The 17,664-nt window shown below is 46.4% G+C and overlaps 1 long non-coding RNA gene across 1 annotated transcript; it reads left to right on the top strand.

The window, feature by feature from the left end:
• Positions 1–10,829: 10,829 nt before the first annotated feature.
• Positions 10,830–16,363, top strand: LOC137464257 (uncharacterized). The gene is made up of 2 exons (XR_010994135.1): positions 10,830–11,395; positions 15,343–16,363. It is a non-coding gene; the product is annotated as an uncharacterized lncRNA (long non-coding RNA).
• The last annotated feature ends 1,301 nt before the right edge of the window (positions 16,364–17,664 follow it).

Below are 17,664 nucleotides of genomic sequence, written 5' to 3'. Positions count from 1 at the left end.
TTAAAAGTTCAGACTCCCTGGACGGCTGAAATCTCTGCCCACAAGCTGATTCCCAAGGCCAAGGCTGGGCACCTTCCCCCCCCCCCCTTCTCCTCCACCGGCAAAGTTACAGGTGCCGTCCGGACTCTCTGTCTCTTCCCTCTGGGCGGGGGGGGGACGGCAACCAAGGCATCTCTGCTTCTCTCCACCCTTCCGTCCGAAGGAGCTGGCTTGGTTCCAGTCCTTCAGCCCCCTTGGCTCACCTCGACCAGGCCGCATGGCTTCCCCTCCCCCACCCAGCCCGTGGCTGGCAGGGGAGGTCTGCACAGTATTCTGACCAGAACCAAAGAGAGCGAGCTCTTGGGAGTTCTTGCTTTTAACGCCCTGTGTTCTCAGAGGCATGTCCACATCTTCAGTGGTCACTCCAGGTGCCAATATCCAAACCTGACCACTGACTGGTTTGACCCAACTTCCTGAAAAAATTCACTTCCATGTCAAACCACAACACCACCTCACTGAGTCAGTCTCTGAGGTGACTTTCAGCTCAGCGTTGGAGCGAATCACTTGAGCCATGGGATGGTTGCCAAAAACTGGAGAGATTGATGTCTCTGAGACACTTCAGGATGCCTGTGTGTGGGGGGGGAGGGGGGGGTCAGGCCTTGCCCTGGTGAGATAGTGAACTGCTCCTTACCCCACCCCCCAGAGCCAGCATCCCAACCCTGCAGATGTGCCAGTCAGAGACACAGCAAAGGGAGTTCTCCATTTTCCCTATACCCAGCTCCAGAGAAATCAAATAAACAGAAATCCCACTGGGGAGGGAAGGCCCAGGAAGGTCAAGGGAATTAACATTCCTCTTAGAATTTCTATATGGGTGGTTTTCTATATATTTTCTTTCTTTCCCTCTCCTTCTTCTTCAAAAATTTTAATTAGTGTTGTAGATGAGTAATGCGACGGTTGACTCTCACAGTTAAGGGGCAAATGTTAAGTATATGTTAAGAGAAGTTTTGTAGATGTATAGTTATGTTTCCCCTCCCCCTCCCACGCCCTGCCACAAGTTGGGCGGTTTGATCGGACTCTCCCAGGACCAGCAGTGGTTGCAGGTCAAAACCCCGAGGACACCAGGAGACTGAATAACAAAAAAAGAAGGGGAAGGTGAGTACCATCCTCATAACTATTTTGGCCAGATTGTTATTCTGTAATCTGGGTGTACAAACGTCAGCTTCAAACAAGTAATACATGGAACCCGTCCTCGTCTGTTGAAGCTTCAGGATAGTGGACGGTCAGAAATAAAGGGCGGGACGCGTGGAAGAGGAAAGCGGGGACCCCGTGGAAAGCCATAACCTCCCTGGGCAATATCTATTCAGTGATTTTCTAGAAGTCTCCTCATTTGCCTGGGGAGACCCTCCCCTGAGGGCTGCCGCAATGATCTGACTCAGTGCAGCACACAAGCTCCTGAGCTCTGACTAGACCCCATCTACACTAGGAGCCCTAGTCCTGTTGTGGGCTGACAGCCAAGAGCCATACAGGAGCACACTGACTTAGCTAGCAGAATATTTGCAACTCATAGAGATGTTGACTCTAGTTCTAAACACTGACTAAAGCTAGTAAACCCAGGCCCTGTTTCTAGTCCCAACATTAACACTACAGTATTTGGCTGTTACTTCCACTTTAGTACCCGAGATTGACAAGTAACAGCTGGTTCCTCCTGGGCAGTCATGGAGCTGGCTGGAACCCCCAATCTCTGCCCTGCTGTTCCACCTTGTCTTCCTCACTTTTCAGCATAACCAGAGAGTACAGACATGCCTGAGTGCCTCTAAGCAATGCCCTCACCATGCTGTGGGGCAGGTAGAAGAGCAGAGCTGAGTACAGCCAACCCCTGAGCTCTTCCTTTCTCCACTTGTTTTCGTTCTTTCTCCTTCTAGCTAATTAAGAAGGTGAGCCTTATGGAAAGGACCTGTAGTTTGCTAATTAAAGTGTCCCCAAGGGGAAAGGGAGGATCCTCTCCCCCCTTCCCTTGCCCTTCTGTGGGCTACTAAACTGCTGAGCTTTTCTTTTTCCTTAGTCTTCAGACTTTTCATCTAGTAGTTGCCAAAGAGAAGAACTGAAGTGTCAAAAGCTTAGACACCAATACCTTTCTCCCCTTCTGTCTGAGATGACAGGCCTGTCTGCTCCCACCCCAAAGGCAGAGAAGGTGTTCTTTAAACTGAACCACAATGTCCCATCCACACTCCCCTCTCCTATCCCCATTCTTGCCATGACATGGGAGACCCACGGGGTGTTGGAACCAGGAGAGCTCTGACAGTTTCCTTAAGAAGCCACAAGTCAATTAAAACAAAAAAACAAAGGGCAAGACCGGGTTGGCCCCTGTATTCACCACCGAGAAGATTATAGCCCTGCTGCGGGTAGCAACCCCGCAGGCATGGTAAGGTGGGAACAAGAAAACCATACCAGATCTCTATCATTCCTCAGTTGTCTCTTAATCCAACAAAGACTAAAGGGCAAGACTGAGTTAGCCTCTCTACTCACCACTAAGAGAATAAAAAGGCCATACCAGAGCTCTGTAATCCCATTTTGTCCATTTCCAAATAATTTTTTTCCTGTTCCCACTGTCCTCGCCCACATCAACAGATGCTAGTAAAGTTTTTTTTTATTTCTTTTTTGAGAAGGGTAAAATATCCAAATCAAAAATAAGAGTTAATTTTTCGAGCCAAATGTCTTATAGAAAAGGAAAAGTGGGGTTTGTTATAGATAAGTAATGTAATAGTTGGCTCTCACAATTAAGAGATTGATATTATGTAGATGTATAGTAATGTTATTGTAATATGTCATCCCATAGTCCTCTTTCTCCTCCCCTTTTGTAATAGCCTTAGTAGTCAAGACATTTAAAGGAGGATGGCTTGTTACCAGGAGGTGCCGCATAATAACACCTGACCTCCAATCAAGATGCAAGAAAGTAATCTCCATCAATAGATGGCAGAAAAAGAGTTGACTGATAAAACTTTGGGAGGGGCTAAGGATATAAAATATCCATTTTGTAGATAAGCACGTGGCTGGTAGTCACGGAGACTCCCAGCACTGAAAATTTTTCCTTATTCAGTTATTTGTTGTAATTTTCATTAAGGCTTAATAAACCTTTTATATTTTAAAAGTGAACAGTCATTTCTCACATATGTTTTTCACACAATTATTTATATAAGGTATATGGTGCATACATAAGCTGACAGATTATATTATACCAAAAAGCAGTTAAAAGGAATTACAAATAGTACCATATCAAAATCTTTGCGATCAATAATAACTTACAAAAGCCAATACATAAATGTGAAAGCCAATATTATATTGTCATTTATAACACATTCCAAACACAGCACTCCTGATATTTCTATACCCTGTGCGTCACAATTTTCTACTTATAATAATAGCTAACCCGTCTATAAGATTTAATTGATTATTTGATCAAAATATTAATAACACTATTGAAAGGAATGAGGAGGAGGTGTCTTAACAAACAAACTGTGGGCCTCATGGTAGATAAGGCCAAATACAGAGAGGTGAAAGAAGCAATGGGGGAAACCATAAATTCCATAGTGTTATGTGGAAGGGGCTAACAGTGGGCCTGTTAGCTAAAGGAGGGAGAAGAAGCTGAGAAGCAAGAAGAAGCTGATAAGGAGCTCTCTTTAAGGCTGTTACCAAGGAGACCAAGAGAAGAGAGGAATTGAAGAAAGATAAGGAGGGAACTTTGCAGCTGGACAAGAAAGTTAGCTGAAGTCACTGTTACTTTTCACCAATGGTGTTATGTTGAATTATTGTGGCCAATAGTTAGGGTAGAAGAAGTATAAAGAATTAGAAAGTGTATAAAAGGTCAGCCATTTCCATAATAAAGAGTTGCCATCAGAAGACTGCTTAATGCCTCTGCTTTGTGTCGTGACTGCCTCAACAACGACATCTGGTGATCACCGAGTGGAACAACAGGCTTAACAACATATTCGGTTTGGACCCACACGAGGTCCTAGCAATTGGCAATTGTGACCCACTGGGGAGTAGTGGGGGAGGCGGCGTTGGTGCAGCTGAGAGTGGTGTGTGGAAGCCACAGGGAGGTCCGGACCTGAATTTCTTCTATCAAGATACCTGGAAGCAGGTGAGCCACCAACTAGTAATAATGGGAAATAACTTATCTAAAGAGGAAGAGACTGTTTTGGCTACATAAGAAGTTTTGTTAAGAAATAAGGGAATTAGTATTCAAGATTATGCCCTTCATAGCATGTTGCTGTGGGCTAAATCACAAGATTTTTTCACTGATCCTGACACGGCATTTAGCGTTAAAGCATGGAAAAAAGTCGGGGACAGACTGTGGGAAGTCATCCGAGCGGGAGATAAAACTGTTGTCAATTTAGCTGTTACTTGGGGATATCTTTTTGAGGCATTAAAGGAATGTAAAACAAAGCAAGAACAAGCAGAGCGTGGCACGGATGAGGAATCGGGCTTGATAACAGAGACTGGCAGGGAGGATGATTTAGATGGGGCCTCTGATGGGGAACTTGTTGAATCCATCTTTGAAGAAGGTGCAGGTGTCATGGAAGTTACCTGGCAGGCTCCCAAAGCTTCTGGGGAAAGCTGCCAGAGCTTCTAGGCCGGCTGCCAAAGCTTCTGGGAAAGCTGCCAAGGCTTCTAGGAAAGCTGCCAAAGCTTCTGGGCAAGCTACCAAGGCTTCTGGGAAAGCTGCCGAAGCTTCCGGGCTGACTGACAAAGTATCTCCTTATCAGACTCCTAAACCTCTTTATCTCACACCTGCACAGCAGCTCTCTATGGTGCCTGTGAAAAATGCATATTATATGGCTCTACACAGATATTTACTATATGTATTATGCTAGGTTGGAAAGTTAACATTTTAATAATATAGTAAATGTAGTTTTGTAATTGAAATTAAGCTTTAGTAGTTAAAATAGAAAATATGTGTGTGTGGTATTCTTTTTGCTCAAGAGAAGGAGAAGATAATCAAGAAATTCTTCACACAGAGATAACAATTACAAAAACCCCTAAATCTTCCAGAGGAAAGGAATTTATGGCTTTCTTTATCAACAAAAAACCGAACTTCTCCAAACTCGACTTAGACTTCAAGGAGCCTGGGATTAACAGGAATTCCTCAACAAGTACCGGACAAACTTCTTGTTTTAAATAAATATATGCATATTCATGAAGTGATTTGTGTATGCAACAGGTTACCCCTCTTAAGGAGGGAATTCTTTTTTATTGGGGTCCTTCTCCTGGCTCACTTTTGGTCCAGAGAGAGGTACCCAGCCCGGGCTGTAACTTTTTGCTGTTATTGTCTCTTTAATTGTCCTAACTCTAATTGTTTAATCTTTATTACTATACTTGTATTAATTTTTTTCCATTTTATTTTTAGTAAACTTTTATAAATTTTTAAAACAAGTGATTGGCGTTTATAACAGTGCCTGTATACACTACACAGTTGCGTCAGCTAGCTGAAATGTCTTTAGCAGAGAGAGAAACCCAGCCATCTGCCCCCCCCGTTTCCATCTCCTCTAGCCCAGCCATCTGCCCCCCCCCCCCTCCACTCCCCTCTGAACTGCATGAACAACCTGTGAAGTCATATCCTCCGTTGCCCGACAGTGATAGTGAGTCAAGTGAAGAGTCACCCGCGATAACACCTGAGCTGGGGCAGAGAACTGCTGACGGTTCATCTTCTGATATATCTAGCTCTACTGCCCCATGGACTTTGCCTCCATGTCAAGTAACTGTGCTTCCTCGACAGCCTCAGCAGTTTTGGGAATTTGTTAGGGAAAAAGTGGCTGAAGAAAAGAATTGGGACATAATAGAAAGATTAGATGCCCTGAAACTACCTCAGGAGCAGAGTGCTAATTCAAATGTTGCTTGTGATAACCCTATGGCTTTTCCAGTTTTTAAAGCAGTTCCTGGAACAGGGCAGAATGATAGTCATCACGTCTTTGCCTGGAAGGTTGTGCAAGATCTCCAATCAAAATTGGCTCCGTTTGGTATTAATTCCTCAGAGGTAATGCAATTGATACGTGTAATTAATGCAGATATGCTTGCACCTTATGACATCATACATCTTGCTACAATTTTATTCCAACCAGTACAGTATGGCATTTTTCAAGAAACTTGGACACGAGGGGCTGAACGTACAGCTTTAATAAATATGCAGCTGCCTCAACATGACCCTCATCATGCTGTGGGTGTTGATGCCTTATTGGGCACTGGGCATTTTGTCAACCCAGATTTACAGGCAAGGTGGGATCCTTCAATTTTGACACAAGCTCAGCAAATAGGCATGAGTGCTTTAATTAAAACAATGGAAATGGCAGCTCCAAAACAGAGATACGTTACTATACAACAAGGAATGAGAGAACCATTTTTGCAATTTGTGGAAAAGCTTGCTGCAGCTACTGAAAAACAGGTAGATGATGAACCTTTGTGACACAGATTGTGTATACAATTGGCAAAAGGAAATGCAAACCCAGACTGCTGAAATATTATTGATACCTTACCTGGGGAACCCACATTGCCTGAAATGGTTACTGCTTGCTCAAATGTTGGTTCAGTAGAGCATAAAATGGCAGCTCTTGCTGCAGTTCTAAGGCCTCCATCAAAATGTTATAATTGTGGACAGCAAGGGCACGTAAGGGCACAGTGCAATAACTAGAAAATAACATCTAAGTCAAATGCAAGCAGCAATGTTACGTGCAATCGTTGTGCAAAAGTTGGGCACTCATGCTAAACAATGTAGGAGTAAATATCATGCAAATGGTCAGCTGTTGCAGGGAAACGGGAAGAAGAGCACGAAGGGGTGCATGGGGACACAAATACCCCGACAACCACAACAACAATTACGGGCCTTACGGTACTGCAAAACTACCCATTTGCAAACAATACACTGGGTCAACAAGTGGGTCCGCAGGGATTGATATACCCACCGCCGACACAGTAACTATTTTGACAAAAGAAATATACAAAGTGCCCCTTGATGCCTATGGCCCAATAGGACAGGGATTAAGTGCATTTTTGATAAGAAGATCAAGTACTACACTTAAAGGTATTCATGTGCATTTAGGGCTTATTGATGCTGATTATTTAGGACAGATTCATGCTATGGTATCAATTGATGGCCCCCCTGTCACCATTCAGAAAGGAACTTGCATTGCTCAACTCGTACCTTTTGTGAGTTCTGTTCCCAATACAGTGGACCAAAGTCACGGCACAGGAAGTTTTGGATCAACAGGAGTACCTCAAGTATTCTGGACTGAGAAAGTAACGGAAAACCATCCAGAAAAGACGTGCATCCTCACAGCCAGTGGATATCGTCCAGGAACCATATCGGTAAAAGGTTTGATTGACGCTGGAGCAGATGTTACAATACTTTCACGACTTTGTTGGCCTCAGTCATGGCATCTCACTCATGCAAGTTTTGAACTCATGGGGTTGGGTGGTGCTACAACAGGTGGCTTGTCAGCCACCCCAATTAATGTGAAACATCCCGATGGCCAACAAGCTAACATTAGACTCTATGTTGACAAGGCTCTTCAAAGTTTGTGGGGACGAGATTGCTTATTTCAATGGGGTGTCAAAATTACAACGGATTTTTTTATACACTCAAAGTTGCATCAGCCACATTAATATTCATAAGCAGTTCTTATATGTCCTCCCAGCACCTCCCACAGTCTGTGGCTTTACTTGGCTCCTCCTAGGGTCCATGGCCTCATCCTTATAAGTAGATTTGGCTCCTCCCAAGGTCTGTCAGTTATTCTTCTGTGCCTTTTTGTTGGTGGAGCCCCTCCCGCATCTTGATTGGTGGTGAGAGGCTTACCCTGCCAAGCAACAAGTGTCCCCTCACTCCCTGCCGTCTCTTGAAAGGGCAAATATATGCCCTCCCACACTTGTTTTGACAGTTCTGTCGCCAGAGCTGCCAGGCTGCAAACACACAAGGGGAAGGGAAGGATTGAAGGGAGAACAGAAAAGGGTTCAAAACCAAACTGAGACAACTGAAGTACATGTCAAAAGATCTATAAACCTTAACAGAACTTCTTCCCACCATACTTAATAACTCCTCCTAATTTGCATGAGCCAATCACTACACCTTATTAATAACACGTAAGAATTCCATTAATTGACACAGATTGTTACTCACTCAAGACTGTGCTAAATCTCTGGATTTAGAGAAAAGAACTGAGACACAAGGAAAAAGAAAAACAGGGGGGATATACATTAGAAGGGAGTCTTAGGTATTAGGCATTTCAGGAAGTCTGTATCTCTCAAGTACCTAAGCCAATGGTAAAGAGAGAGGGACATGCAGCCGGGAAATTAGGATAAAAAGGAGGCTGTCTCCCTCTAAAAATTTTGAGAGACCCCATAGGGAAATGCCCCATAGCCTCTCCCTTTATTAGAATAAAGTTGCAGAACTCCTCTGTCTCCTTCTTGGACATAAACCTCTGGTGTTTGTGGATTAATTTTCCTGACACTATGATGAGAATTTTATGCGAATTGGATGTTGCATTTAATCTTTTGCCAAAGTTCCTTGATTTTTTATATTTTGCCAGTAAACCTGTGTACTTTTGACCTCTTGAGAATATCTGGTCGCTATTTCTCCCATGCGTCTAACCCAGAGTAAAGGAACCTTGGTAAACCCCTTGCATTTAAATGCCTTAGGGTGTTACATTTTAAATATGCATTGTTGCCCTGGGTTTGATGAAGACGTATTTTGTTTGGAGATGTGAGAAACTATGATCACTTTTAAAATTTCAAAGGTTTATTAAACCTTAACAAAAATACACCAGAAGACTGAATAAGGAAAAATTACAGCACTGGGAGTCTCCATGACCAGCAGCCATATGCCTGTCTACAGAATGGATGCTCTGCTTTTTATACTCTTGGCCCCTCCCAAAGTCTCATCAGTCAGCTCCTTCTCTGCCATCCATTGGTGGAGATCACTTTCTTACAACTTGATTTGAGGTCAGGTGTTGCCATACTGTACCTCCTAGTAACAAGCTTGCCCTCCCCTAAATGCCCCAACTAGTGACTACAATACAAGGGGGGGGAAGAGGACTATGGGGAGAACATAAAAAATAACATAACTATACATCTATAAAACTTCTCTTAACGTACACATAATATTAATCTCTTAATTGTGAGAGCCAACCATCACATTACCCATTTATAACAGGAGAGAGCTGCCAGCTGCAGAATAAGGAGAGACAGTTTTCAGTTAAAACCAATATTCTCCAGCAAAAATGATTATGGAATCCCAGGTATAGAAGCCTAACCAGAATTTGCTTTCAACTAGTAGTTGGAAGCTTGTAAAGCCTGATCAGACCCAGATATGGTTTGAGAAAAACTGGCCCACCCACAGTTGGTAGCAGAGAAAATTGGAACTTTGGCAAAAGAAGAAAAAAGCCCCTTTGGTAAGAGAATCACATGGGAGTCTGAAATGGCTGCCCAGAAAGAGATACATGTTTTGGGACAGCCAGAGAAAGAGCTGATTAAGTTGCCAACTGCCTTGGAGGATGAAATAATTGCTCGCTTCAGAGCAGAACAAGAACTAATGGCCCAAAAACACCTAGCCCAAAACCTGAGAAACCTGTTAAAGAAGTCTGTGCAAAGCCAAAGGGCTTTAGAGAGGCAAATTAACATCACTGGGGAAAGTGTGAATGTCAGCCTGGGAGAGGAGTTAGGCCTCCTCCAACATGATCTCACCCCTCTCAGCCTTGGGGAAGAGTTTAATGCACCAAAGCCAAACCCCTCCCCACACCCTAAACTCCACCCTCCTGTAAAAAGGAGTAGGTGGAGGCAGCACTCCCAGAGCATATCACTGATGTCACCTCACTTCACTCCTTGGAGGAGGGGTTTGACTCCCCTTTTCCCCTCACCAGAAGCCCGGCTCTCTTGTTAAGACAGAATTTGCATATCAAGAGACAGAGCTGATGGTGATGATATCACACCCTGCAACAGAATTGGTTAAGTTGCAAGGTAATATTAGCAATCATACCAAAGAAAATTACTCTTTTGAAAATTTTACTAATGCGGGGAAATAAAATAAAGGTTTCCCTAAAGGAAGTACATGGGAAAGAGCTCTGGTCTTTTGACCAAGAAGCAAACTGTTGTGTGAAAAGTTTAAACTTGTTGGAGGGGGAGAACTCATCCCTCTCCCCACTCCAACATGTGGTAAAATTACTGGGAGAATGTGGGAGGCAGCAGGCTTCCAACCAATGCCTGAGAATCAGCTGGTACCTCGTCTGCCTTCTCCTAGGTTATTATTATTTATTCCAAAATTTAAGAGTGGATATTGAGCCTTGCCTGCCACCAGAGGTGGGGATGGAACTGCTGCTGCAGAATCTGTCACCTTTTCAGGAAAAATACTTTTATCACTGTGCAAGTTTGTTGTTTTAGTATATTGTCTCCAGCCAAAAGACTAGGTGCACATTCAGATGAGAATAAAGTCAGCTACAGACAAAGAAGAATACAGAGGAACCATACTGGAAATCTGCCGCAGATTAAGCTGCAACAAAACGTAAAACTCTAAAATAAAATACATTAAATGGTTTATGCTTTTGTATTTCCAGAACAGTGTTCCCAGCATGCCATCACTGTTAATTCTTCTTTGATTAGTCAACCATCCTAGCAGGGCCTTGTAACAACTGTGATAGCAAATGCCAGAGGAGCAAGTGCGCAAGAAAGGAGTGGTGTCCTTTTCACTAAGGATCACTCTAACATCACACACATAGAACAAGTACTACACTGACAGTAGAACAAATACTACATTTATAGATGGTTATTTGACAAATTAAAAGTGAAAAGGTATCAAAAGGTGGATGGCTACTCTAACTTTTTTACCTACATGTGGCTGAGAATACTCAACAACATTGTGAAGATACTAGATAACTTCAGTTTCATAAGTGATTGTTGCACTTTTGACTGTTATTATTATGTTTATATTCACATATGTTTACATAGATTTGTTGCTTGCAATATTTTAAGATGCTAATATTTTCTCTCTGGTTGCCACAGTTGGTGGAAAAGGTTCATCCCTCAATTTAGTTTTGTGAACTCACAGATAGGATTTCAAATGATCATGGAAACTAAATTGTGTACCTCTTCCTATCTCCTCAGAGCAGAGTGTAAAATTACCAAGGAAGGCACATGCACTAATGGTAAGAAAGATTTTGGGTTGGAGAACCACTGAAGGGTTTGATAAAGTTGAAAAGGTATTTGGTCAAAATGCAGGACCCTGACTAAAATGATATGCTGAGGAGATTGGAAGGACTGAGTGTTGTTATATCTTTGACTCCCACCCCTGAGGCAATCTAGATTATTTTAGGTAGTAGAATTGTACTGAATGTTTTTTCCCATGGTGCCCACTTACCTTTTCCTCTTTCCCTGAGAACAGGTGTTGCCATAGAGCAGGACGGGAACGAGATGACTCCAAGTCAAAGGCTAGAGAATGAACTCTGATTTATTTCAAATGCACCGCTCTATATATAGAGAACATCGTGCGGACTAATTTAATTGGTCTTAGAGTAAAAACATCTCACACCATTGGCGTGCAGTGAATGACGCACGGTGGCAGAACATATCTATAAACAATGTGAATAACAATACAGATTAGAGAATTATTTTCATTCTTTCCCAACTGTCTCCCAGGCTCTCGCCTGGTCAGAAAACCTTCTCTTTTTCTCTCTGACTGAACTGAGAATATCCACATTTCCTCTGTTTTGTTTACAAAAAAGAAAAAAAAATAAAAAGGCGGTGTTTGTGCCCTCCTGCAGGGCCCTTGCAGGGAAGAGAACAAACACAGCTCGAGAGTTTTATCAACTCCAATCAATGAAAATCTCAATTTGGATATTGGCTCAGAACGGTCGAAGAGATTCCAAACTCTTATTATAAATTTCAAGAAATCAGTTACTAACTCTAGGATAGTAACAATTCATTGTCAGTCTGCCAAAGGACTGGCAGTCCAACTTGTCAAAACCCATTTCCCAGTGTGAGCAGATGCCCACATGACAGAAAAGAAGGTATTAACAAACATGTGCACATACCCAAATCAGCCAAATTAGGAACCTGGCAAGATGAGTAACATCTGTTTGCCACAGATGCAAAGCCTTTAGGCCTCTGGGATTTATCCCAAATAGTAAGGTGCAGCAGGTCAAGCCTTGGTTGGCATTCATCAAATTGCTTTTGCAAGGTGTGTGCACTTGATAGAAGAATCATGCAAGGCTTTTGGCCCATGCAGTCATGTCCTCAATGAACAACTTGAGTGACAAATTTGAAATCAGGTCCAAATTGCATCCTCAAAGCTTTCAAAGCAATTGAGTGAAATTGACCCAATTCAGAAATTGACCAAATTCAGAAACACTTGAGAAATCTCTGAAATGCCATGAAATCTCTGAAATGCCATGACCACAGCCCTTAATTCTATCACTTGGGCCGAGGCTGTCGTGGCTTTCCAGTACTTTTGAGCTGCCAGTAAAACACAGCTCTTTCCGCCTTTTTTTTTTCTTCCAAAAGATCCAGCAGCACCTGCGGGCTCTAGGACCCTGCGGTGCTCGGCGAGACGGAAGACCCGGTCCAGGGGGCCGGGCCAAGCGTCCCAAACCCGGCCGGCGGGGCGGAGAGCCCAGGCTCTCTGCCGAGCCAAGATCCACGCGGCTCGGTCCCTCCCCCCAGCTTCTCATTGGTATCACTTGGGGCCCCTGAATCTGGGGTCCCTGGGATACTCCATGGCCACCCGCAAATGGGCGACCCATTCCAACCTTATATTTCGGTGCACGCCCCCACCAGGCTGCGAGAATCCCAGTAATTCCTCCGGCTTTTCGCCCTCCCCCCGCCCCACTCGGCCATGGATCAAGCCACAGCTTCTCGCGAGCCCGTTCCTCCCGCTCTGAAAACAGGAGCAGGACGCGCGGGGCGCGGGCAGGGGAGGTTTTCCCGGGAATATAAAATTCCACCCTGGTTTTAGGGACCTTGGCACTGCCCATGCCTGTCCAGTACAAGGGGCTGCTCTTCGCTCCCGGTGTGTTTGCGCTGCCCCGCGATACAATGGACTGGATCGCGGCCCGATCCCCAGCCACGGTAGCAGCAGCAGGGACGCTGCTGCGGACCAAGCCGGTGCTCCCTCCCGCTGCCTCTGCCTCTGTCTCAGTGGGACAGAGCTCGGGGCAGTCTGGGGGAAGCAGAGGGAGTGGTGGGCTGGATGCAGGCTCTGAAACAAACAGGCTGGATGTGTTGTCCAGCACAGGGCTGCCTGCCGTTGCCGGCGCGAATCACAGAGAGAAGTCGCTGCTGATGAGTCGGCTTCAGGCGGCGCGGTGGCGGGAGCCGCGGCGCCCTGCGGGTGCTCCTCGCCCGCAGCAAGCGGCGCGGGGGGTGCAGTCTCCCCCACGCCGTGGCACGCTGCCAGCCCAAGCGGAGCGGGCGGCGCGGCTTCGGCGGCGTCTCTCGGCGCTGGCGGTCGCGGCGGCGGCTGCGGACAACTCCGCCGGTCCCGGGGTCGGCGGCGGCGGTCGGTTCGGCGCCGGCGGCGTTGTCGGTCCCGGGGTGGGGGACCGCGGCGGCGGCGGCGTCTCTCTCAGGAGTGGCGCTGGTGACTGCGGCGGCGCGGCGGCATTTCTCAGCCCCGGCGGCGGCGGGCTCGCTCCGAGCGGAACGGAGAGTGGAGCGAAAGGCAAGGCTGCTGCTGCCGCTGAAACGGTGGGCGGAGCGGCGGGCGGGCCGGCGAACCCCGCTGCCGGCAGGAGTGGCGCCATGGCAGGCGGGGCGGGGAGGTCAGCCCCCGCCCCCGGCGCGGGAGCCAGTCCCACAGAGGGCAGGACGGAGAACGACATGGTGGTCCCGCCCAGGATTTGCTGCTGCACAACTGACGCTGGTATTACAAAGGATATAAAATCCGCCGGTCCGCACGGCGCGCAGGGAGGCGGACCGGGAGGCAGTTGCGCCTGTCCCGTTGGCAAAGCAGAAGCCCCCGCGTGTGGCGGAGTGCGTGCCAGGGGATGGATCAGAGGCTCCATTGCCGGTCCCAGCAGTACGAGAGGGCAGGACCCGTACATCTGCGCAGGCTCCATTAGCGAAGGAGTCGGGGGGGCTCCAGCCCCCGCTGCGCCATGGACTGCGGGCGGCGCCAGCCCCCCCGCGAATGCAGTTCGGAAAGGGGGGGGCTGCGGAGCCGCGAGCGGTGGCGGCGGACGCCGGTCCGGGCCCCCCCCGTGCAGTCCTTGCAATATCGGGTGTGCCGAAGCTGATAGTTGCGGCAAAGGCACCCCGGCTGCCGCCTGGAAGGCGGATGATGTCACCGACACCTCGCTCAAGGCGAGGTGCGTCTGCCCGGCCGGCTGCGGCGCGGGCTGCGGCGCGGTCTATGTCCGGAATCCTGAAATGTCCTGGTCGGGACTGCTGCCTCTCTGGGTCTTGCCACGCAAGGCCGTGTAGATGAACCCCCAGACTGCAAACAGTACGGACGCTGTAGCATCTCATTTGTGCATCTCCTTCAGGAGGCATCGGCCCAAGTCGCGCCAGAGTTTACGATCAAAGGCACGTTCAGGGTCCGCAGGGAATCCATGGTCCCGAGCCCAACCCAAGAGTGTGACGAGCTCATCATCAGAGACCTGGACCCCTATGTGAGGGGCATAACTCCACCAAGCGGACAAGAACAACCGTTCAGCCGTAGATGACTGGTTCCCCATTGTTAGGAAACCCTCCCTTAGCAGATGTCCACTTCAAGAGACAGACAGTCCACTACTTCAGGGAAAACCGTCCGGCTCAGTACTCGGCTTCTAAGAGCCGATCCGCAGTCCAGACAGGACCAAGCCTCCTCCAGAAGGCACACGGTTTCAGCGTTACCTCTCTCAGGAGGGTAAAGGTGTCCGGCCAGCGCCTCCAGGCTACTGGCGAGCAGCCGCGGCCGCAGAGTGACCCCTGCAAGACGCCGGGGCTCGGGTCCTCGGCCAAGGCTGCAGTAACAGTCGGGGTTCACCAGACCCTGTTCCTTCAGGGTAGGTGCAGTTCACGATGGGTGTCACCAGATGTTGCCGTAGAGCAGGACAGGAACGAGATGACTCCAAGTCAAAGGCTAGAGAATGAACTCTGATTTATTTCAAATGCACCGCTCTATATATAGAGAACATCGTGTGGACTAATTTAATTGGTCTTAGAGTAAAAACATCTCACACCATTGGCGTGCAGTGAATGACGCACGGTGGCAGAACATATCTATAAACAATGTGAACAACAAGATAGATTAGAGAATTATTTTCATTCTTTCCCAACTGTCTCCCAGGCTCTCGCCTGGTTAGAAAACCTTCTCTTTTTCTCTCTGACTGAACTGAGAATATCCACAAACAGGTTCTGGGAATCTCCCTAAAACCTGGTTGGTGGTGATGCCTCAAGTTTTAGCTTTTATATTTTTCAGATTCTGTACTGCTTTAGTGTGTACTTCTGAGCTTCATATTAGGGGATAGTAAGCTGTCTTCACAGAGTAGGTAGACAAAACAATTCCTTCTCTAGATGGGGACCAAGGACAATCGATCCAAATCTCAGGCCGAAGAGCATAAACAACGGTGGACTGAAGAGAGAAAAACAAGAAGGATGGGACTTCATAAGCTAAAGCTATAACTAGACAATTAACCTCAATATGCAAATGGACCACAACTTATAAAAGTGTGAGACCCTGTGACCGGTCGTGCATTTTGTGACCATTTAGGGTTCATCTTGGGTGTAGCCCTGGCTGGGCTCTTGTGCTACCCAAGGTGTATCCACTGAGGCCTTCTAATAAATACCTACTTTATTCTTTAGCTCCGTCTAGTCTCTGTTCTAGGTCAGCCTTCACAAGGCATCAGTGGGAGGGATAAGGGTGGCAATGTGGGACTTGTATATTTGTTTGGGTTGTGGGGATACCTGGACTTGTAAAATCATAGACTCCAAAAGGCAAGGTGGACAAACTATTGATCCTTAGAGTTGGACAATATACTACACTATCAATAAGCAATAGAGAACCCTAAATTGAACTCACCAAGCTATTTTGGAGCCCAGCTTACAAGTCCAACAAGTATAAAAAAATAATTGTATAAAATTGTATATAACTGTCTTGGGGTGATTTTATAACAATACTGTATTCCCCTATCATCTGCTTTATGCTCAGAAATGGGTCCTACAGCTTTATGCTGGGCCCAGGGGAAAGGGGGAGGCCACAGGAATTCTTTCAGAGGTTTGTGTTCAAGCTTACACACATTCTCCAGTGCTTCTCTGAGAGTACTTTCTTTGCTTTTAGCTAGCTTCTTTTTGTTAGCTGAGGCAAGAAGTTTTTCTGAGACTGCAATAGCAATTTCTCTGGTGATTTCTGTGGCTTCTGGAGCTGTTCAGCTTAGCTCCGGTCCAAAACTCACACCATCGCCAGGAGCTGGCATGGAGGCCCCGGGACACCGCATCCCGGCTCCAGACCTCGAGAGGAGCCGAGCCACAGCTACAGAAAGAACTCTGAATCCACCAGCTTTCTCTGCAGTGAGAAGGTTCAATATTAACAGTTATTATTTTTTTCCCATTACTGTGAGCACTCTGATTGTTAAAAAGACAGTTTTTTTCACTTTTGTCCAAGAAATTCCTTTCATATCGGTGGGGGAAGGAGTGCCAAAACCTGCCTTCTTTAAAGGAGACATTCATTTCAGGACATTTCCTCCTAAACTTGTCTCAAACCGAGACAATAACATTCAACAATGCTGAAACTCATGGAAGAAGAAGAGTACTATCTCTAGGAACACAAAGGAAATCATGGACCGAGCTGCTGGACTCTGGGTGCTGAAAGAAAGACCGGTTCATGAACTCTCCCTCTGGATCCTGATTTGAATTGAACCTTGCCTGCAATTTTAGAGACTCACGGGGGGGGGGGGGGGGGGGGGGGGGAAGATGAACTGCATAGAAGGATATTAACTAGACTACACTTTGATTATTCGAATAGCAATTGCCCATTATAAGACTTCCAGTATACTTTCCTCTTCTTTCCTTTCTGCTCTGTCTGCTAGATTAGACCGTGAGAGGAAAGGTACCATTACCGTGGTCCTGGTCTATAGCAGTCAGAGGCCTTGTAAGGCCTCCCTGGCGGTCACTTGCCTAAGATAAGAAATGCCTAGTCATGATGACTGGACCAAAGAAGCCCCTCTTCCGCATTCGGACCCTTGTTATCTCTCTGTAAGACTATAGGTCATATTTGACCCAAGCCTGGCTATTGGACAATTTCCAACACCCCTGTACCCTTTATAAAACCCCATTTCTGCCCAGTTTGGCAGAAGAGCTGTCACTGAGACCCTTCGCAGGAACTGCCAATAAAGACACAGCTGTGGAACCTCATACAGCCTTTTCCTGTCTCTCCCTGCGTCTGCCGAAGCACTTAGGTGTTGGGGAAGATGAAATAGGAAAACCTTATAAATATGATTACCTGGCAAAAGATTTGGAAAATACAGACATTGAGATGAGAACTAGATTTGAAATAACAAACCTTGACTACTGAATAACTAGAAAACAATAGTATAGCCAGGCTGAAAGCAATCCCCCTTTCTGATTAAACAATGCCCTTTACCTGCAGATAGGTCCAAAGGTCAGATGGAATGCTCTGTCTCACCCCCCAATGTATGGTTCATCCCACACCTGTGGCCCTCCCCTGAAGTATCAGGT

The sequence above is a fragment of the Anomalospiza imberbis genome, chromosome W, assembly GCF_031753505.1.
Source record: "Anomalospiza imberbis isolate Cuckoo-Finch-1a 21T00152 chromosome W, ASM3175350v1, whole genome shotgun sequence".
Classification (NCBI taxonomy): Eukaryota; Metazoa; Chordata; class Aves; order Passeriformes; family Viduidae; genus Anomalospiza; species Anomalospiza imberbis.
Note: the sequence above shows the minus strand (reverse complement) of the source record. Positions and strands in the feature narration are given on the sequence as shown.